Genomic DNA, 23,728 nt, shown 5'->3' with positions numbered 1-23,728 from the left:
ATGAAATTAGTGATACCCTAAGAGACTCAAAGGGACCCTGTCTCTAAATAAAAATATAAGATAGGGGTGGGGATGTGAATCAGTGGATGAATGCCTCTGGGTTGAATTTCTGGTGAAAAACCTACCTCAAAGCAAAGCCTGTCCAAGGAAGGGACATGATCTTTATCCTTGGAAAAACCCACAGAGCACTCCTAGGCACATTCCCACCCTGCTAAGTTGTTTATCTACAAATAACAGGAGAGATCTACTGCACCAGGTGTCCCTGACTCAGGCTAGGTGGGGATCCATAGCAACCCCCTAGCAGCCACCAATCAGCATGAGACAGGGAAATACCTGGGATGCCAGATGACCCTCCCAGCAGTTTATGGTGGTTGATAACATGTTGGGAAACCATGTAGTTCAGCACAAACACCCCTCTTGGCTTAAACCAAATAGTTCAAATGAATACCCCTTTTGTACTGACCAATCACCCCTACCCAACTTGTTCCCGCCAGTGAATGTGCTAATCATGATTTAGAGTTGTTTTATGATTTTCCCGAGGTGCGTGATGATTTACTAAGAGATGCTATGATGTATGAGGGGTCCCTGCCTTCTCCAAAGAATGTTTAAAACTGCTGCAAACCCTGGGCTGGGGCCTCTCAGCGTCACCAGTTGCTGTGTGTGTGTATGCGGAGGACACCTCTTTGCTGTTTACATTGATCTTGGTCTCTGTTGGTATTTGGGGGGTCCCGAATTCAAGCATATCACTGGTACCAAAAAGAAAACAACACACAAACACACACACACACAAAATTAATTAATTAATTAATTAATTTTAAAAAACCCTCATGAGTAACAAGCCCTAACATCAACAGCCTCTCTCATGCATGCATACAACAAATGGATTTGGGGTTATCTCCTGATAATTATCTCAGTCTTCATTACACACTCTGGAGACATGCTGGACTCATGGCACATGGATGCCCACAAAGGCTTCAGAAAGAATGTGATTGTGGTATGTGTGTGTACACATGCACGTGAATGCACAGATGCACCATGTGTCATTTCACACAATGACTGTTGTTTCAACAAACTCCAGAGCACACGAAGAAGATGGAGCCATGACTCAAGATGGGTTCTCATTAAACAGATCTCACATTCTGGTTCAGGGCTTGGGGTGGTTTTTTTCTGAGCAGTGGGTAGAGGGGTTCAGGCCTGTCTGCCTGTGACTTTTGAAGGATCACCAGTGGCCTCCAACATGGGCAGGATGTTCAAGATGGAGAAAAAGAGCAAGAAAGTGTGGGAAGCTGAGGTGGACCCTGTTCCTTCTGCTCTCACCATGGGTAAGGTTGGCTGTGTAGCTCCTGGGGAGAATCTGGAAATAGGGTCTTTGGGTGCACTGCCTTCCAGCAAGAGGCCTGCCCTTCGGAATAGGAAGCAGAATTTTGGATGCCCTACTGTGCCTGTCTAGTTATCAAGCCCAGGATGGGGGACAGCTCTTCAGAGAAATTCCCATGACCTTACCTCTTGACATTCACACAGTTGGGGCTGGGAATATGGCATCCCGAAGCATGGCACTTTGAGACAAGAAGTAGCCTCCAATGTCTTTATTTTCCTCTATCCTCCTGCCTTTACTCAACCACTCAGGAAATCTCTAGAAATTGGAATTCTGAATTTCTTTTTTCAAAGCAGTTCATGGGAACTGGAGCCCCTTTCCCCAAATAAAACAAATCCCCACCTCTTTGTCTTGGAGCTGGCCACAAAAAAACACTCTGACTTCCCTTGTCTGGTAGTAGATCACAAGACCCCCATTTCAGAAGAGGTTCTGCCTGTCCCTAGGAGGAGAGAATGCTGCACAGATAGGCCAAGAAGAGCCCCAGAGCCATGCTGCACAATCACATTTTGACTGCCCTGTTCCATGGGACCCTTTTTTTTTCTCACTCTAAACTCCTGGGGAGAGCAACCCCACCAGGGTCTGAAGGAAGATTTGACAAAGCACAGCAAAGACCCTTGGCCTCAGACAAACACTGTGCAGGGTACAGAGTGTTTCCAGCAACCAATGAGTGGGCCACTGGATCAGGAATACTGGAGCCTGGCTCTTATCTTCATTGCAGTCCTATAAGAAGCCTTAGGCTGGGACAGTCACTGTAGCCTTGTGAGAGACCATAGAGCAAAGAGCTCAGCCATGCCTGAATTTCTGAGCCATGAAACCCAAGGTAAGTGTGTGTTGTTTTACATAACAAAGTGTTGGGGAGCTCTGCTACACATAAATAGATGGTAACACATACAGACTCTGATCAGCTTGCTATCCTGGGAAGGCAGGTCCTGCAAATCTCAGTCACAGCACAAAGGACTGGCTGGGTGACATGGAATTTGGACTTTAGACAAGGTGTCTTTTTGGTCTACCTTGGGTTCTTAGACCTCCTTGAACAAGTAAAAGGACTTTCTTAAAGTCCCCCAGACTTGCTTTAATGCCCTCCCATTCACCTGTTGGGGGAAAGGTTATGAGAAGAACTAAGCACTCAGCACCAGGTACCACACAAAAGAGGCCACAGTAGCTTGTGATCACCTTTCCTTAGGCCAGAGAGGTGTCCAGGATACTGACGGGCTGAATAGGCTGTTTTGGGCCCACAGGTGACTCATTATGGGGATGACTCACAGGAGAAGATGGAGTCCCTCCAGCAAGGTCCAGAGACAACCTCCTAGTGTGAAGAGGGACAAGTGACCCCGTTCCCACTAGAAGATGCAACTGGTTTGCTGGACTCAATCTGAAGAGGCTGCCTGAGAATGACAGGAAGAGCCTGGCCAGGAGACCAGCCCTGCAGCAACAGGATGGAAGGGGGACTTAGGGTTAAGTAACTTGAGTCCTTTAAAATTTTCCCACATGTCAGAGCCAAATATAATATTAGGCCTTAATTTTAGAACCTATTGTTGGGAGTCACCCCAGCTCCAAAGACGAACTTCCCCATTCCCCAAGAAGAGCCATCCAATGGTGAGCCCTGCTGGCTCACATGATCCTGCCATCCAATGGTGAACCCTGCTGGCTCACATGATCCTTACCCACCAATCAGACTAGCCCTGCTGGCTCACCTGATCCTTACCTTCCAATCAAAAAGCACCCCATGGCAACTTTCAAACCACCCCTGGCTCTATAAATATGCAGAGCTGCTCCTCAATAAACAGGCATTTTCTCCAATGGCAATCCTTGATCGTTCTTTCACCTATATTCTGTTCAATGAATAAAAAGTAATTTTTGTGAGGGAAATAGGGTGATATTAGAGAACAAAACTGGAAAGGTGAATAGAAAATAAGTCACATGGGAATTTTCACCTCATTTGGTGGCTTTTGTGTTGTTTCCTTCCATCTCTTCCTGGTGACTCTCATTTGTATAATAAGGTGCCAATCAACCATCATTTTTGCACAAACCAAAAAGTTTTAACTTTTTATGTGTAAAACAATACAGGAAAGCTTAGCAGTGACTGGATTGGGTTATGAGTGTATGAGCCTAATCAGTGCATTAACCCCCTAATGAAGGTTAACTGGGTGGTCACTGGAGGCAGGTAGGGTGTGGCTGGAGGAGAAAGATCCCTGGGGATGTGCCTTTGGGGTTTATATTTTATTCTTGGTAAGCGAAGCTCTCTCTGCTTCCTGATATCATGTCCCCAGTTGCTTTTCTCTGCTACACTCTTCTGTCATGATTTCTGCTGGACCTCAGGCCCAAAACAATGGAGTCTAAGGACTGAGATCTCTGAACCCTGAGGCTCCAAACACAATTTCTCCTCTAATTCTTCTTGTCAGGTCCTTGCATCACAGCAGTTAAGAAGCTGACTATAACACAGTCTGTTCACTTTTTCCTCCAATAACCCTCCCAAGGTGAGTCCACTACATTACCCTAAACTGTTCATCTCTGTTTTCTCCTCTCTCTCCTGTGCCCATTTCATGCCAGGGGTGGTTGGTGTGAAGAGCCGGGTTCTGGTCAAGATTATCTTCTTGGGCTCTTCTATGGGGGCTCATCCTCCTCAACATGATCTCAAATGATATCACAGGGAATGGTGACTGTGGTGAGGCTGCCACCTGGACACACACCTAGTGACTCTCCTGTCTTTCACATTAGTTCCTGAACCTCCCTGGCATTATTTTCTTTCTTTTTTGTGATATGAAGATCATTATCTGCACCTGGGCCATTGTGAGGACCTCCTCAACACCTTCTTGTTTCATTTAAAAACATGACAATTATTCATCTAAACTAATCACACAGATTGGTGGGCTTCATTTGACATCTTCATCTTGTGTATGTGTCCTGCTTGGATGGCATCTGCCTTCTGTGCTGCTGGCTCTCGCACAGCCTCCTCTCCCTCAGCCCCCATCTCTTTCCCTAATCAACTATCATTGGCAATGGGAACACCACCATATCTTGGTGGCCCAGCTGATGATGGGAGGCACTACAACATACCCATTTTGCCCTTGGCATCCATGGATAGTCAGACATAGACAGAGTCCCATTTTCATGTATTATTACTTGTGCACCTCCTTCCTAAGAGGGTCCTTAGCTTCCATTCTATATCCCCAAACTTCATGTCAGCTAAAAGGAGGAGAGGATTATGACATTGACCATGTTCCATTCATTATGGTGTGCAGACTGTGTTTGTTTCCGTACACTCAAAAGGAAAATCTGCCTGCATTTTGTGTGACCACAATTGTGGACTAAGACCTAGATTATGACATGTGGTGTGAAGGGGTATTTTGCTGTTTTGGTCAACTCCATCTTCTGAGTTGACCTCCTTGGTACCACCATCTAGTGACAAGATGGTTTTATAATCTTGTGAAAGACAAGCACAGTGGGGTTCTGGATGTGTCTCATGCCGGCCTTGCAGGGCTGGCTTTGTGCCTTTCCCTCTGATCCCCAGCAGTGTTTACCCCAAAATTGGCTATTGCAAGTGCATTTGTACCAAGTACACTAGGAATGCCATAAGTTTGGGCTCTTCTCTGCAGAGATCCAATTGCTAAATCTAATGAGAATACCACAAGAGAAGACACCAAAGGGAAAGCTGTTGTCAATACAGAGAAAACCAATGTAAGATTTTTTTAAACAAATTTGAGAGACTGTGATTCTACAGAAAAACAAAGAGAGTGACAGAAGAGATACTTGTGTCCCCATCAGTGGGCATTTTCAAATATTCATTTTGACACTTGGTTTGAGAAGAGACATTTTGGTCGAGGAGAGAAAGCAAGTGACAGAATATGAGCATTATGTTTTGATAATGAAAAAAAATAGCAATTTTCCAATTCTACAATAGCCCAAGTGTCACACTAGGTTAGTTTGGGGTCATACTACTCTTAAAATTTTGTGCATATTTTGATTAGATAAGGACATGCACTCTCTGAGCCAGATCACTATTTTTAATTTTGTAAAGTATATCACTATCACTATTTTTAATTTTGTAAAGTATATGCTATTTTTTGTTTGTTTTTTTGTGTCAATATTTCTAGTAGTTTTTAACCCCATTTCTATGAACAGTGCTATGGTGGGACCAGCATTTAGAACAAAATCTGTCCTCTTTCTTCAGAAATTCACAACAACATTTCAGAGTAAAACTTATTTTTAATAATAACTGCTACTATTTGAAGAAGTTTAATGCTACTTTTTTTATAAAGAATAATGATATTAGCTGAAAAACACATTTCAGTGGTGGCCGTGTGGTACACACTCTCTGTCTAGTGTCTCAAATATCCTTCCACCAGACCAATGGGACAGCCGATATCACTTCCCACATCTTTTGGTTGAAGAAATTGTATTTGCCTAAAAGTCACCTTTCATACCTACCAAGTGTCAGGGTAAGAATACAAGCCAGTCCTTTCTGACTTGGAGACTGTGCTTGTGACCCCTGAGGCCTGTCCACTCAAATGGTCTTTGTACAGGACAGGGATAAGTCAGGGGTGTGAGGGGCCATCTTAAATGGGCCCCTCTTTTCACCATGGCCTCCATTGATGACCTTTACAAGGTGTGGATGAAGCAGGCACCACAGCAGAGCACCACGAAAGAGCGACAAGGATTCCTGGCCCATGAACATCTTTAGTCTTGTGTCTGATTGTCCCAGTGCAAGTCTGCAGTGACTGTGAATTAACATTTTTATAAATAATGTAATCATACATTTCTAGTGCAATTTTGTAGAGTGTTTGTGCATGGACTGAGAGCATTTAGTTAGAAAATGTCAATATTTAATGCACTTCTCAGTGCCTGTAAATTGCGTTGGCATTTCTTTTGAAAAGTGGTTCTTACTAGGCTCCTGTTGTCCTTGGATGGGCCCTGATCTTGCACATAAATGTTGCCGGTGTGGAAGAAATGGTGCACATAGATGATAAGGGAAGTGATGGCAAAGGAAGGCCCCCACCCAGTGGGCTGAATTGATCATGGGCAGTGTTTGTGCAGCCAAAGATAATGTAATCTTAATCTGACAAAAATGCACAAACCAAGAAAAATTAACAAGTTTCCAAATGACCCCAACAGCTCCATCTTCTCTTAGAGACAACTTTCCTTCTGTCCTGAGGCAATGTTCACCTCTGTGGAGGAAGAGGAGCCTCGCTCTCCTTGGTTGGAGAGTAACAGCCAGGGCAGGCATCACACCTGTCTGCATAGGTGAGGGGATGCACAGGGAGAGCCTGACAGTTTGGCAAGGAGAAGGCCTTCCCTCTGATTCATGAGCCTGCCTGGGGAGGCAGAGTCTCTGGGGCCAGCTGAAGACCAGCTGCCCAGCCTCGAGCCTCTCCCTTGGGTACTGCACATGTTGGTCATTGGCCTTCAGCAGATGCTGCTGGACTTGCTGCTTCCCCATATTTGCTCTATGGAGCCTTTCAGTGTATCTTAGAACAGAAGTCAATACACTTTGTGAGCCCCATTTTTACAAGAAAGGCCCATCTTTCAGAGCAGTGTTTGCCATTTCAAGATCCATAAGATATCCACCAGAACACATTTCAGGATCACAGATTTAGTAAGGATAAAGAGGAGAGTTTTGAAATTTTGATGTTTTGTTGGCATTATGATGTTTATGTTGTGGGAATGTCATTTCCTTGTTGGCAAGAGTGGACTGTCTGGATTTTTCCTTATTGCTGAGGGGTGGGAAGCCTTAAAAAGTGAAGTGTTGTAGATTTGGGGATTTTTGAAGTCAAATATTTTCTCTCTGGGACTATGGAGCTCACAATTACTTAATAAATACTTCTACAAATTAAAGATCTTAGTAGCCCAGAGTTTTGTTTTGTTTTGTTTTTCTGGAACTGAACATTGGTTTGGGTGCCAAATTCTTGTTGTGTAACCTGTGGATTGAAGGTTTTGCAATAGCTTTAAATATCTCAACGGACATTTCCTTGACCTTTGAGGAAGCCCAGCAGTCCCTGGATACCCACCATGTGACCTCTACCAGCATGGATTACCCCTGGCATCATGCTACCTGTGGCTGCTTCTGAAAAGAAGGGCTGGGTGCCCTGAAACCCCAGTTCCTCCAAATCCCCCAAAGTGAGCATTTAGCCCACAGATTATCAGAGCTTTTGATGTGCCTGCCTAGAGACCTAAGCTGAATGAATTTAAATTCTCCACCAAAATGTTTTGATCCCTTGAATATAATGATGCCACAATGTGCTCAGCTTAGATCCTCTTGCTGAAATAGGCAGTTTACAACTCTCTGTTTCCAACTTACAGTCTGCCTATGTTTCTAACCCTCATCTTTTTCTTAGTGTATCTTTAAGTCTTTTTCCACATCAAGAGTGTTGCTGGTCGCACTGAGGAAGACAGAATAGTGCACTGGCATTAGCTTTAACAGAACCCACAATTAGAGGAGAATCATTTTTTTATTCAAACAAAACTTGCATTTTACATGATTAAGTACGTTGAATTTAAGTCAAAGAAAATCATGAATTATGGCTCCTTTGCAAGGAGCAATGCAAAATTAGCTGCTGGGCCTGTTTCCAAAGGCAGCATAAATTTATGACACATTTGATATGGACCAACAATATTTTAAACACTTTGAATTTTTCAGCACTGCTGGTTATAATAAATTTATTAGATCAAGTGCAGTAAAATATAATGAAATCAATTAGACTTTCTTTTGAAATGTTAGCAGACAGTATACTGGGTAAGAGAAAATATAAAACTTATCTTCCTGTATAAATGGTATTTTTAAAGTTTTCATTGCCAAGAAATTCTTTCATGCCCTTAGTTAAAAGAATAACCTCAAATAGTGTTTTTCATGTGGGTGTTAAAACCTAGGTTTTATAATTTAGAGATAAATAAATAAAATCAATATTTTTTTATTCTGTGATTTTTTAATTTCTAAAATAAGTACTCTGCTATTTTGTGTTTTCTACACACAGCAGAACACTGGCCAGGACTTATTTCCATCAAGATTAATGATAATTTTCAAGTTCTTGTGTTGCACCATGAGGGAAAGAGGGCTTGGAGAGGGTGATGGTGTATGCATAGGCAAAATAACTTACCCTATAGATGTCCACATCTTAATCTTGGTTCTGTAGTTTAAAGTGTCCCCACAGTTCATGTTTTGGAAATCCCTGATGTGACAGTACCAAGCAGTGGACCCTAAGCAAGGGGCTTGGTCACAGGCTCTGCAGGGTGGGTGCATGCTTTCACTGCCAAGGTAGGGCCATTATAAAGTAGTTTTTGGCCACTTTCCTCTCTCACTAATGTGATGTTTCTTTCCAGCAGTGAGAAAAACTTCACTACCCATGGCCCCCTTGATCTTGGACCTCCCAGTCTCCAGAATTGTGAGCCAAATAAGTTTCTGTTCAGTACAAATCACCCAGTCTGTGGTATCTTTTTGTATCAAAACAGCATAGATAAAGACACCATGGGACCAGTGAATAAGCAAGGTGATATTGCAGACAAAATTAAAGAAGATAGCACTAAGGTTGTTAAGTTGCTTACTTAACAGAGTGAGGTTATCCTGGTTTGCCTGCATGAGCTTGGTGTTGTCATCAGTGTTCTTATTAGTGGAAGAGGGAGAGTCCAGTCAGAGACACAGCATGAGAGAGACTTGAGCATCCAATGCTGTCCTAGGCAAGGAGCCAGGCAGCTTCTAGAATCTGGAAAAGCAAGGAAATGAACTCTATATAGGGGTCTAAGAAGGAATAGAGTTGATTTTAGCCCAGTGAGACCCATTTCAGTCTTCTCACTTCCAGAAAAGTAAGAGGAAGTTGTATTGTTTGAACACACTGTGTGGTCATTTGTCATAGAAGCAATAGCAGACTTGCACAGTGCAAAAGTGGTGGTGCTTGATTGGGGAATGCAGGAAACAGTACATTCTAGGAAGCCCCTTGGTCTCTCTCAGCCTGAGAGTTCTCTTCTACCTAGTGACACTTGAACCCCTGAGAGACACTGGCAAGGGGATCACAATACACCCCTCCCTTCAAAAAGACATCTGCCAGTATGGTGGGAGAAACCCCCTTTACCTTTTCAAGCAGCACCAGCAGGGACCAATGAGGACCCATGGAACCTAAAAAACAAAGCAGAATAGAAAGATAACATAAAGGCTCTGAGAATTAAGCTATCTTTGGAGAAAAAAGTTCACAAAATAGACAAAGACCATATGCTATGTCACATGAGGCTGACTGCCGACTACAAGAAAAGATTTGAATAGGACTAAGAGTCATTTATATGTGGAAATTATATAGAGGACAAAATAGAAATCACCATCATATCAGGAACCCCCCAATTCACAACCTAAAAAAAATTGAACATCTGATGTCAACACCAAGATAATCCAGATGTCCACCTTGTCTGAAAGAAATTAGAAACAGCCACCATAAAAAATTCAACAATTAGGAATAGCTGTAAAAAAAGAAAATATGAAAACTGTCAAATACCAGAAGTAGCAGGAAAGAACCAGAGGGAGTCGTGAAACTAAAAAAGAGTCATAAAGAAACCTGGATCAGCTCAAGAGTAGAGTGTAGAGAAGAAAAGAAAGAAAAGAGAGACTATGCAATTAGAATAACAGAGAAAAAGAATTAAAAGATACCCAATTTGAATTCCATAGCCTCAATATGTTTAAAGTAAAGTGATGGAAAAATATATATATATATGTCATCTATTATTATAAAAAAGAAGAAGAGGCTGGTGGGGGAGTGGAAGAGGAGGAGACACAGAAGCAGCAGCTGGAGTGGTAATTTAGTATCTGGCAAACATCAAATCAAAGAAAATTGTGAGAGAGAAAGAGCAATGCCAATCTTCCAGGAAGATGTAATGATACTTTATATGTATGTACCAAGCGCCAGCACCCTAGAATGCATAAAACAAGAACTAGTGAAGAGAAAAAGAAGACAGGAGATCCATAACTGAAGTGGGGGTGTCAATTTACTCTGTCAGGTACTCACAGAACAGCTAGACAGAAAATCAAAAAGGACATGGAAGAAGTGAACAGCACAATTAGGCAACGGGATCCAGTTGACACTCTCCCTAATAAGAGCCCAATGCCCACTTTTCTGAAGTACCCATGATATTCCCCAAGGGAGTCCACATTCTGGACCATAAAACAAAGCTTGACACATCTAAAGAAAGGAACTCATAACATAATGTGTTTTCTAACTCCCAAGAAATCAAAGGAGAAATCATCAACAGAAGACAATAGGAAATCTCCAAATATGTGAAAATTAAATTATACACTTTTTAAAATCCATGTGTAAAAGAGGAGGTCTAGAAGAAGTAAGTAAAAATCATAGCAGTGTGCTGAGAGCCATAGCCAAGTAGGAATAATGCATGGTATTTTTAGTTGAAAGGTGACCCCAGCAAGATAACACAAAACAAACCCAAAACAGAATGAAACAAAAATAGAACAAAAAATTGTTGTATCAATTTTCTCTTCCTCAGGGCCGAACAACTTCAAACCTTGAGCCAACCATGTCCCCCAGTTTGCCTGAGAAAGTTCTAGGGATAAGCAGCTTGAAACAAAATCAAAACAAATCAAAATAAGAATACATTGTTTTTTGAAATGGTCACCCATTCTCTCGCCTTCCCTCAGGGGCAAGCAATTTCACTTACCTCTGAGCTTCACATGTTCCCCATATGGGCCGCCAAATGCCGCAGTCTGGCTGGGCACAAATCACAAGCCACTGAAGCAGGAACAAACTTTATTTCTGAACTCCACCAGCACACTCCATACATTCTCCCAGGGAAAAAAATGCCATGCCACGCAGCTCCTCCCTGGACACACTACTCCAACAGGAAATCCCTCCTCCGGAATTCCCTCCTACTGCACTTCCCTAACCCATGGGAATTCTCCAGGAGTCCCGAGAGAGCTCCAAAGTAGCAGGCATAGGCAGACAGTAGGGGTCTAATCTCCAATTGAATGCACATCTTAACATAATCATTATCATCTCAATGGCTTGCTGGGGTCACCTTTCAACCAAAAATGCCATGCGTCATTCCTACTTGGCTATGGCTCTCAGCAGCACTGAATAAGATGGAAAACACAGATTATCAAATTTAGGGCTAAGAGGAAGTTTTCTGGTACTAAATGCTTATGCTTGATGCAAAGAATGTTCTCAACTCAACAACCTAAATTCCTCCCTGAATATACCATAAAATCAGGAGAAAATTTTACCTAAATCAAGAAAAAAGGAGGGAAAATGTTAAAAGTATGAACAGAATGCAACAAAATTGAAGGTAGGAAATGAATGCAAAAAAAAAAAAATCAATGAAACAAAATTTGTAGTGTTTCTGTAACCCTTGCTAGAACAAGATCCAGAAAAATCAGAACCTTCTGTTTTAGGATTGTTCAAAACTTTTCCGTGTTTTAAAGTTTTTGTTTAGTGCCAAACCTATAATGGAATTTAAAAAGTCAACTTAAAATTATTCATAATTAAAACTCTCATTAGTGGCAGTTTTTACATTTGATATGCCAAAGATTTTATAATCTGTGTTTTATATCAAAATATTTTAGGCATCATCATTTGAGAATTATGCAAATATTGAAATGCAAATAAAACACTGTATTTCTAACCAAAAAACCCAGTTGAGATTATTAATTAGTTTTAATTATAAGAAAACTATCTGGGTCCCATATGAGATTAAGCAAGTTTTTTAAGTATTCTGGAGGTATTTTCTCATCTTTGAACAAGTTCTATAGAAAGTTACATTCCCTGTGTTTGATTTTTCTGTAAAAATAAATGAAGAAGAGCCTGTCACACTCAAGGGCTGGCCAAGCCACAGGAAGGCCAGGGATAGAGAACACCCTGAAACTCTTTCACGTGCACATTCTGGCTGTATTGTTGAGCACTGATGAGACAGAAAGAGAAGTGAGTGAAGAAACAAATGTTAAGGAGACATTGTTCAGTCTTGGACTTGGTATTTTAAGCCACTCCACCACATTGCCTCATTTGCAAGCCCCACTTATTGCCACAGCTACAGAACAACACATTGAGAAGTGATTCAGAAATGCCAAGGAGGCTTGGCAGATCTCTTGGGATGTGTTCTATACTCTGCACAGTAGAGCTTCAGCAGAGATCCTTCTCTGTGTCTCCTTATGACCCCTAAGTTTTGGCCTTCCTGTGATTGTCATTCATCTGGACTGTATCTTTTTTCCCCACTTTTTTAAAATTTGTGCATTATAGATCTACATAATGGTGAGATTTGTTGCTACATTTTCATATGTGCACACTATATAACAATATAATTTGGCCAATATAATTCCCCAGTATTTCCACTTTCCCTTCCCCCCAACTCTCTTTGGTCCCTTTCTTCCACTGATCTCCCTTTTATTTTCAATTTTCATGAGAACACTCCATCCACCTTTCTTTTTTTTTTTCTTTATAGGTTACACATTGGGGGACAATATTTGACCCTTGACCTTCAGAGTTTGGCTTATTTTGCTTGATATAATGTTGTCAAGTTTCATCCATTTCCTTGCAAATGGCATAATTTCATTCTTATTTATTGTTGAATAAAATTTGATGTCTCTCTCTCTTTCTCTCTCTCTCTCTCTCTCTCTATATATATATATATATACATATACATATACATATATATATACATATATATACATATACATAAGTATATACATATATATAAAAACACACACAAACACACACACATCCCATATTTTACCATATCTGATTTTGATATTATGACCTTGAAAATGTTAGTCATATATTAAAATGAAAAGAAAGATAGGTGTGATAAAACCATATTGTGCACATGTACAAAAATATAAAAACATCCCACTAACATGTACAATTAGGATACACCAAAAATATGTAAAGAGAACAGAAGATTAAGACTTGGACTTGAGAGAGAGCCTAAGGCCCTGTTCTCAATGTGGTTTGTGTTGGGTGTGAGGTAGGGTTCTATGTGAATTTTCCAACGTAAAGGACAACTATTTTTTAAACTGATATTCTTTCTCTCTTGATTTGTACTGTCAACCCTATCATCCTCCAAGTACATAGATGTGCTAAACTTATTTTCTTGGCACACCAGTTTATTCTGTTTATCTAGTTTGTTATGTTTGCTGTTAGCTTAGCTCTTAGCTTCACTCCAAGCAAACATTGCTTTTAACTAATATTTACTGCACACTGAAACCTCTTCTGAGCATTTTTCAATGTACCCAGCATGAAGTCATGTCATGAAGTTGGTTTGAAGTGTTGTCTCTGATACTCCGCCAATTCTTAGCTAAGAGAATTGGAAAGTGAGTGTTCTAATAGAGACCACTCATCAGTTTTCTGTTTAGATAAAATTATAAAAGGATATAAAAAATCTACACCTATTGCTTGTCATATAAAAACTCTTTCATAGGTGATAGTTAATATTATTTATATTACCCATATCACTGAATATTATAGTACCTAGTATGAGACAGTTAATTATGATTACAATAGTTAATGTAAATAAAACTTCTATTACAAATAAATTCTTATTTCGTGTTTATTTCCAATAAATGTTAATTTATTCTCACTCTCTTATATTTCCTTTCAAATGCTTTTCATTCTTTGCCCATTCCTGTGGTCTTATTAGGGTGTTATTGGTGGGTGAGTATAAAATAATATGCTGCAATACAGAATTACTTTTTTAAAATGATCTAATTTAATCATTCCAAAATGTCATTCAATTTTTCATCTTAGGGTACAGTTCTTCAGATTAGTTTTATTTTTAAGAGCCTTCTTTCTTGTTTTACTGAACAAGAACAAGGAAATTTACACCAAGCCAGTATGTTACAATGTTCTGCATGGGTGAGCATCAAAAATTAACAGAGAAGTTCTAATGAGGCACAAGATGTTTGTGACTTTTCTCCAGTAATTTTCCCTTTATTTCATGCCCTCAGATCCCTTTTTAAAAGCTCTATATAAACTAAGAATCTGCTACTGATTCTGATACCAGTTCAAATCAGCAGGAGTGAAGAAAAGTACTACCAAAAAGGGAGAGATCTGTTTTTGAAAAAAAAAAAATCATTGATCTGCATCTGGGACTCTATTCTTATGCTTCAGAAATTTCACAAACCTTGAATAAAGTTGAAAGGGGAGAGTATGAGTTGAAACTGAAAGCTTGACTCCGTTGTAAGAAGGAGACCTGGCTGGGGGTGGGTTCTCTGATGATGCAGGTACTTAGGTGTGTCTCAGACCCATGAATGTCTGCACAGGGTGGAATTGTTGCAGGGTCATAGAATGGAATGTTTGCAAAGTAAACATTATGAAAGGGCTGTATATATGCCTTAGAATATGAGAACATTCATATCACACTAACTGCATGCATTCTTGAACAACTACAAGTGTTCTGCATACATAGAAAAAGATTTTATATTTTGTAGAAACAGGAGCTTCTCTATCATATCAACTACATACTTCATGTGTATATAAATAAGGTTGTAGATAGATTTCAAATGCAAAAATACCAGTAGCTTCTATTCCCATTTAACATTTATGTATATAAATAAGACTTCACATTTATATGATCTTTGTTGATCAGACAGCCCCAACAAAAGGATTAGAACAACTGATTGGAAACCAGTTTAAGAGAATTTATGCTCTCAGCTAAAATCCAAATGCTGCTTCTCTGATTGCTGTGTTCTTTGTCATGTACTGCCTAAGATTAAGCATTCATTGTAAGACCAGGTAAACAAAGACTAAATGTGACAGTAATTGGACTCCCTAATTGTGTCTATGGCCCATGTATTTTAGAAGGATAGCCCATGGTCTCTATGCTCTGAGGTTTCTTTGATCTGTGCACTAGGTTAAGGGAGATGACTTTGGATATTGTAGCAGCACACCTTATCTAACACAAAGGTTTTTGGCAGTGGTCCATGGAGCAGAATGGTAGGTGTGTCTGCTCAACAGGATTTCTCATCTATTCTTTCACTGATTTATTGCTGAAGTTTGGAAATTTCTCTCTGGACAAGCTTTGAGGTTATTGTTAGCAAAGATGTCAGGTCTTTTAGGGTCTCATCTTTATGGCTATAATGTGAGCATCTGTCTATGCCATTTTGTATATGTTTAAATGTGAGGACTTGTTCTTTCTCTTGCCTGCATTTTTCTTTGTCAAGTCTCTTAAAGTGGCAAGTACCAGATTACCATATCAAAACAGTTCATGCATACAAAAGGAGTTTGATAGCCCTCTGGTGGGAAGTTCAGACTGAGCTAGGTCCCTCCACCACCAGGTCTTTTTTTTTCTCTCTTTTGCATAACTTATCTTGGTGTGTGCTGGCATCTATCAGGGCAGCTTTTCTCCAGGAGTTGAAAAACAAAGCCCTGGGAAATTCCAGGCTCACATCTTGCTCATGAGGAGCTATCTCAGAAGAAAGAGCAATGCTCTATGGACCTTCAGTCAGGCAATCTTCTTAACAAAATCTACTTGGGTCTGCAGAGTTACCTGCCCATCCATTCCAGTTGTGTCTCTAGCTTCAGGGACAGGAGGAAACAAGATGGACAGGCTGAGTCACAGCTCATATGGTAGACATACAAAAGTAGCTATGGACAGATCTGGGGCTTGACTCCCTGGGCTCAAATCCCTACTCAGATCCTTAATAGTTCTACAAATTTCAGTAGGTCCCTGAAATATAATAACAATAATACCTGGCAGACAGGATTGCTTTGAGGATTTATTGAGCTATGTCTGCAGAAGATTTAGAACAACAATTCATAGCATGTATTAAGCATAACATGTCTTTGGTGTCACTGTTAGCACATATGTCTCTCCTTGGGTGAATATGAACATTGGGGCATGAGCAGAATCGGGGGGACTCACCAGTAACAGGAAAGCCACCTTTTTCCTATAGCCCAAAGTTAGGATGTAGAGGGAAGGTAAAGTTGTAAGAAATATGAATTCCATGGGAAATCTAAAACAAATCATGATGTCACAAAATTTTCACTTTGGAATAAATGATTTAAGCTAATTTTCCAGGCAGAGCTATGTGCTTGAGGTGAAAATTGGCTCACATTGTAGAAAATACACCGAAGATCTATGCATTCTATATTTTATTCAAGAGCAAATGCAATAAAACAAAATTCTAGTTCCTTAAGTCTGTTTCTTAACAAAATTGTGTGCTTTACTTATTTGAGAATGAATGTAGACACAAAAATAGGGGAAAGATGCCTGAACTCTTACCTACATGAGATGTAAATCTGTCTCTGTACAAGTTGGCATAGTTTCTAGAAATTTCTGAAAACAGTTTGCTGAGAAATTATTCTTTTTTTTCTTGAAAGCCAAGGGTCAAAGACAAACAAAATAATGGGGTTAGAGGCTTCCCAATAATTAGTGGTGTCCTGGATATCCTGTATTTTAGCCATTTTCTGCCCTGTAACTAGACATTAATTATTGGATTATAAATTTTACTTTATGGAGGCTGCGCTGAGGAGGACATCCATTAACATCCCTCAGAGGCCCCAGGGGCATTGGCTGTGACCTCCTTCACCTTCAACCAGCTCCTGAAATATGGAGTTGTAGTGGAAACATCTGTTAATCTGAATTTTAAAAACATCCTAACAAATGTATAATAGATTGTTATTGCTATTATTATCTACTTTTCTTCTCCAACATCCACATTTTCACCACCCACAGCCAACAGAGCAGGGATTGAGATCTATGTACGTGAGTCCTGGCTTCATTACTCATTATGTTCTATGCTTTGGCCTGGAACCTGGGGAATTGTGCACTGTTGTCCAGAAATCTTTTACTTGCTCATGCCTTATTTTTTCCCAACTCCCAGCAACCATAAAACTCTTGTCTTCAAGACACTGAGGAGAGATGGTGCCATCTTAGTGGCAGGAAGTGTGTGCATTTGCATAGGCCTTCACCTCCCAGAGGAGGGCTTGCATTTTTCTCTTTCATTAAAAAAAAGGATTACATGAATTCTAGATAGGCAAAGGGGTGGAAGGAAAAGAGGGCAGGAGATTAGCAAGAATGGTGGAATATGATGTAAATCATTATCCAAAGTATATGTATGAAGATTCAAATTGGGTGTCAACATACTTTATATACAAGCAGAGATATGAAAAATTGTGGCATATATGTGTAAAAGAATTGTAATACAAAAAAGTACATGTATAAAGGCATGAATTGGTGTGAACATACTTTATATACAGAGATATGAAAAAATTGAGCTCTATATGTGTAATAAGAATTGTAATGCATTCCACTGTTGTGTATTCAAAACATACAAATAAATAAATAAATAAAATATGGCAGGTGCCTAAGCCAAATGAGAAGCACATATGTGAGGGTCCTGGGATGGCACTTACCTGGCAATAAACTTGTCTTTCCATGGCATGTTGAGGCAGACTCAGTTAAGAGCAAGCACACATGGCCCTGCAACCCTGGTCACCTAGACCTTGAACAGGCAGTACCAGTTCCCTGGGGCTCACTGTCTCCAACGCAAGAGGGGTGCCATACTGCCACTGCCTGTGTGGGAGGTGCTTTGGGATGGGGCTGATGGCCCCTGACATTGTTTGACCTTGAGATCTTCTCCAGGGCCCTTTCTCCAGGTCTTGGGCTCTCCTTCATCATCTTCAAGTCAGATATTTTGCTAGTGAGAGAAAGAGCTTGGCTCTCCAGGGAATTTTGCCTCCCTTTCCAAATCTACTACCTCCTGTATTGCATCAAAGTCCTGGTTGGGAAATCCAGGTTCCAACACTAACATCACTGTCAGCTAGCTATGTGACTATGGCTTCCTAACTTGTTACCTTGGCAGTTTTCACCAGGGATTAAAAATACGAGTTTTATCTTGTGTGGAAATAGATAATCAATTTTTGCTCATTCAAGTCTCTGGAAGAAAGCATTAAGTATTCATTAAGAGATTAATGCATGAGGGAGTTAAAAAAAAAAAGTAAAAATTTACTATAGTCCCAGGGATGGGTTTTTCTAATTTTCTATTTTTGTAAAAAGGAAAAAATGGGAAGTTGATATCCCAGCTAAGGAAATGCCTGGCTTAGGTGGTGACCTCTCCTGCTCCTGAGTTCCCACCCAGGGTTCTTCAGACTGCGACCTGCATGGGAAATAAGAGTCATTGCAGGTAGAGCTGATTTACCTTAAATAATACTGGAGCAGGCTGGGCCCCTAATCCAATATGACTTGGGGAATGTATCAGAAGAGAAAATTGAACACAGATTCAGAGAAGCATAAATGGAGGGTAACATGTGGGCCCTGGACCCCAATGCCCCAGCCAAAGAACTATCAGGCACTAGGAGAGAAGCTGGGGCAGACCCTTCTCTAAAGCTTCCAGAGGAATCAGGACCCTGCTGAGGCATTATCTTACATCTTGGGATTCCAGTCCTTTAAGACACTTTTTGATGCTCCAGCAATCCCATACTGGTACTTCCTGGTGGCTCCCAGAAACCACAACACCTCCCTGGGTCACCACCACATCTTCCTGCTCTGCCCATCTGTTTGGCTTGGTGACCAGAGTTCCTTCCCCAACATGTCTTCAAGGACCAAGGAGCTGCCCTCAGAGGCCAGCCTGCCACACACCCTGTTGTGAGGAGGCTCTTGTGTGGTCAGGGCACTTACTATTCTAGTGTGACTTAGAGAACATGATGTGTCCTAAGCCCCAATGTCAGTTTTGCTATAGCTCACTTCTTAAGAAAGCAAACAAACTGCACACACCCACACACCATCTTTAATTTGAATTTAATAAATTTATGATACATATCATATTCATAATTTTGACCAGTCGTTAGGTTAGAATTCAAAATCTGGTAGAAAGAACAATAAAATGACTTTAGTATTTTTAGTAAGAAAGAGTCAGACCCCAGTGTAAGCATTGAGAGTAATAGTATTTCATGACCCCAGTTTGAATGTGTCCTTGTCAAACTGATCTGTCAACCAAGCCCCATGACTGGGAAGGCAAAAGACAACTTGTGGCTCTCACCATAAATGCACTCATGGTGTGGAAGGATGGAATGGTGGCATAGGGGGCACTGGTGTCCCTTGACAGGTTTACTTATTGCCCTCCTGCTTTGGTTGTTGATTATATCAGGTGTCTGGGTGCACATGATGTGTGAGCAGCCCTACATTAGAAGTGACTGGCATCTCTTGCTCTGTGCTGGTCTGTCTCCTCAATCAAAGGTGGTACAGAGATGAAAAAAATCAAAACTGTGTCCCTTCTCACTTTGTGGATGTAAGTTTGCATGCTCATTCCACATCACTACTTCCCTTCAGCTTTTCTGCATCGTGCACATGTAGCATGTCTGTGTGTGTCAACAGTTTTTGGTAGCTGGATTCCATTTTGGTGATGAGGCCTTTAGTGGTTGGGACATCATCTCAGCTCCTGTTGCAGCCACCTGCATCTTGGAGCTCTGTTCTCAAGCACATGAGGAAGAGCAGCCTATGGCAGATCCATGGTGATGGCAAGTTAACTTAAACCAAGATGCAGCAATTTGTTCCCATTACCCAAATTATCCACTGACATTGAACAAAGAGCAAAGATGGGTGAAAATTTCTTGGCTTCTGCAGGATGCTGAGTGGCTAAATTGCAGCAGGTAGATACCACTGTCCTCTTGGACCATGGTGCTTTCCCTTGAGAATAAATATATTATATTTATTTTTTTTGGTTGTTTGTTTCTCCCTAAAGTTCCCAGCACACTCTTTCCTAATAGCACTCTATTTCTTTAACTAAGTTAGAAATACTCTTCCACACTAGACATGGTCCATTGTGTTGCTGGCAAAAGCCACACTGGGCCAGTTAATTTTTCCCTTTTTAATGGAGAGACAAATCACAGGAAAGAGCTTATGTTGTGCTTCATTCAAAATATCCTTGTCCTCATCTCTATAAGTCATGGCAGTGCTCCTAAGTGAGGTGCCCTTCCTGTTTTGCTGGCTGCCTTGGCTTCCAATCCTGGGCAAAAACAGAACTCCCCACTCTCTGTCTAATCACCTCTTGCTCAGATTAACCCCAGTTAGTTTTTTCTGGCTTTCAAAGAGATAATACCCACCCACATTTCTACCTATTTAAACATTTCTGACTCAATATTGTATCTGTTGAGTTCCAATTCAGTGCTAAGTGTTGGTCTGAGGGCTCAGCAAGGCCTATGGAATCTCTGCCCTTGAAATAACAGAAAACTCCCAGATGGCTGCGTTAGTGAGTTTGGGCACTGTTCAATTTCCTGTGGGCACATTCATTTGGATCACAGCACCAGCTATGGGTTCTGGTTCCAAGGGAAGTATATAGATTAAGCCTATTTTACTTCCTAAACACTGAAAAAGGCAATATAGATTTCAGAAGTAACTATTATTCCTCTACTATTTCTATGGGCAATTTATTTAGTCAAAGTGGTGACAAAGACTGATTAAAACAACTTCTAACTTCACCTCATCTGAACATCTGCTTTTTGTGGTGAATTTGAATGCAGTACCTTACATATTCTGCATGCAAACTCTCAGGGAACTCTGACCCAAGCTCAAACATCTAACTTTAAATTGTATTGTATTATCCACTTACTTCATTGTTTCTCTAGTGAATAATGTGTATAGAAATCTGCTAAGGTCTTGGGGTATGCAAATATATTTGAGATGCATCAGAGAGTGCATATGATAAAAAAAGTACAATTTATTAATGTTATATAAACAAAGTGAAATATCATACAAAAAGGTTAAAAATTGAATTTTGGGAAAAAAAAGCAAAAGGGTGCACTAGTATTAAAAATAAGGTAATAATAACTTCTACTATACTTATTTGTTTCTGGGTCTCATTTCACTCTTTACTTTAATTATCTGTTCATTTTATTAAGTACCCCTATAGATGTTAAACTATATAAGGTACATTTGTTGTGGTCTGAGTATTGGCATTCAGTGATTAATGCCACCAATTTTCTGTTCTGCAATATTAAAGAACTGTGTCAGATTTATTTCAATGAATTGTTTTTTTTAAAGGTAACAGTAGTTTTTCAATGTGAAAATTAGTAAGATAAATTTGGGTTTTCCCAAAAAGTCAGTAACAACCATACTTGATGAACTTTGTGTCATAGTGTATAAGAAAAGTTGCTTCTCTACCCCAAACCAGACATCTTTGGAATAACCTTGTGTAGCATCAGCATATACAAGGTTAGATGAGGACTTTTGCATCTTTTCTCCTTTTACTTCCCACCTACAACATGGCTTATTTTTCATAAGCAAATTTCTATGCTTTTTAAACCTTTTGCACATCTCAGAATTCACTAGGAGGGATCCATGACAACCTAGAAACAAGCATATGTGAGATAGTGTATTGTTTAATATATGAAGATGTTCAAGAAAATATTGATCTGCCCAAGAGATGGTGCAGTAACTGTATAAAAAGCTAAAAATTGAAATTGAAAAATAATACTCCCAAGAATTACTAAGAATCATGTACTCTTTGGAAGCAGATATTTTAAGTAGAAAGCTCTTGAGACCGATGTCCACTGCATGTTTCATATGAATATTTGCTCTGTTTTTGAGGGCCACCAAATTTTTGCCAGTAAACTTTTGGCTTGATATACCATATTCAGAAATCCCACCATTCTTTTAATATACCTAGGCATGGTTTACTAAACATCTTTTGAGATTTTTCACAGACATTTTCTTTCTTTTTTTATACCTAGCACATTAGTTTTGTCACATTCAAATTCATTCATTCTTCAAAAAGTAGTTTAAATTTCCTATTGTTTTAAAATAAAATCTCCACCTAAAATAATTTCTATATTTTAAAGCATTTTATTTTAGTATCTAGAATCTTTATGACTACTAAGAAATGACATTCTATGTCTCACTTATACCATTGTCTCTCTCATATTACTTTCATTATGATTTGAGTATGTCTCCCAAATGCTCATGTGTTGGGAACTTAGTTTCCAAAGGGAGAGAGTTGGAAAATAGTGGAATGCTAAAGAAGTGATATCTAGTAGATTGTGGTTAGATCATTGGGGGGGATGCCATTGGAAAGGGTTAATGTAAATTTCATGGGACACAAGATAGTTCCTATTAAAGCAGGTTGTTACAAAAAGAGCAAGTCTTGTTTCTGAATCTCTCTGACTTCCTGTCTCATTATGTTCTCTCTCCCTCTCAAATGAGCCCTCACCATAAGGCCATCTCTTGTGTAATGCAGATGAAGTGGCTGCAACAGGATCTTACAAGGTTCTGGTACAATGTACTTAAATCTTTAGAACTATGTACTCAAAAAAATTTTATTTATTTATTTATTTGTTTGATTGATTGTTGGAGTTGGACACAATAACTTTATTTTATTTATTTATTTATTTTTATGTAGTGCTGAGGATTTAACCCAGCTCCTTGCATGTTCTAGGTGAGCACTCTACCACTGAGCCACAACCCCAGCCCCTCAGAAAAGATTTTTATGCATTTATATCTTTTTTATACATTGTCCTGGTTCTGGTATTTTTTCTATAACATTATAAAACAGATTAAAACAACTTCTGTGTCTTACTTTTAAAAAAGATTGGTGAACCTCTGCAATGTATTACCAAAAATTCTGTAAAAGCTTAAGAACAAGAGCTGTTATGCATTCATTGAGTGACCTTTAGTGAGGAATTAAATATCTTTGAGTCTCAGGCCTCTTACTATGAGAGTGAGTAGAACATCTAAGATTACATTTTAAAAGCCCTGGTATAATTTAGATGGTAATGGCTTAGCATTTATGGTTCTTATTTTTTTTTATTTCAAAGGAGATATCTTGTATTTCTTATATTCTTCATGGTGCTTAGGTTAATGTATTGCCATATACATTGGGACTCAAATATGTGGAATTGATTCTGTTCAGTAAAGCAAAAACAAGAGTGGTACCTTAAAATATAGCAAAGATTCTATGTGAATGTTTTGATTTTTTTTTAAGTTTTATTATTTATTTATTTTTTTATTGGTTGTTCAAAACATTACAAAGCTCTTGACATATCATATTTCATACATTAGATTCAAGTGGGTTATGAACTCCCATTTTTACCCCAAATACAGATTGCAGAATCACATCGATTACACATCCACATTTTTACATAATTCCCTACTAGTAACTGTTGTATTCTGCTACCTTTCCTATCCTCTACTATCCCCCCTCCCCGACCCTCCTATCTTCTCTCTCTACCCCATATACTGTAATTCATTTCTCTCCTTGTTTATTTTCCCATTTGCATCACAACCTCTTATATGTAATTTTGTATAACAATGAGGGTCTCCCTCCATTTCCATGCAATTTCCCTTTTCTCTCCCTTTCCCTCCCACCTCATGTCTCTGTTTAATGTTAATCTTTTCTTCCTGCTCTTCCTCCCTGCTCTGTTCTTAGTTGCTCATATTATATCAAAG

General features: G+C 39.7%; 1 long non-coding RNA gene across 1 annotated transcript in view; it reads left to right on the top strand.

Annotated features, from left to right (window-relative positions):
• The first annotated feature begins 851 nt into the window (after window positions 1-851).
• Window positions 852-23,728, top strand: part of LOC125614793 — a 36,373-nt gene continuing 13,496 nt past the window's right edge. Inside the window, exon 1 of the long non-coding RNA XR_007345360.1 lies at window positions 852-1,322. This is a non-coding gene — a long non-coding RNA (uncharacterized LOC125614793). The remainder of the gene's footprint in view (window positions 1,323-23,728) is intronic.

This window comes from Marmota marmota, unplaced genomic scaffold, assembly GCF_001458135.2.
Source record: "Marmota marmota marmota unplaced genomic scaffold, marMar, whole genome shotgun sequence".
Lineage (NCBI taxonomy): Eukaryota > Metazoa > Chordata > Mammalia > Rodentia > Sciuridae > Marmota > Marmota marmota.
Note: the sequence above shows the minus strand (reverse complement) of the source record. Positions and strands in the feature narration are given on the sequence as shown.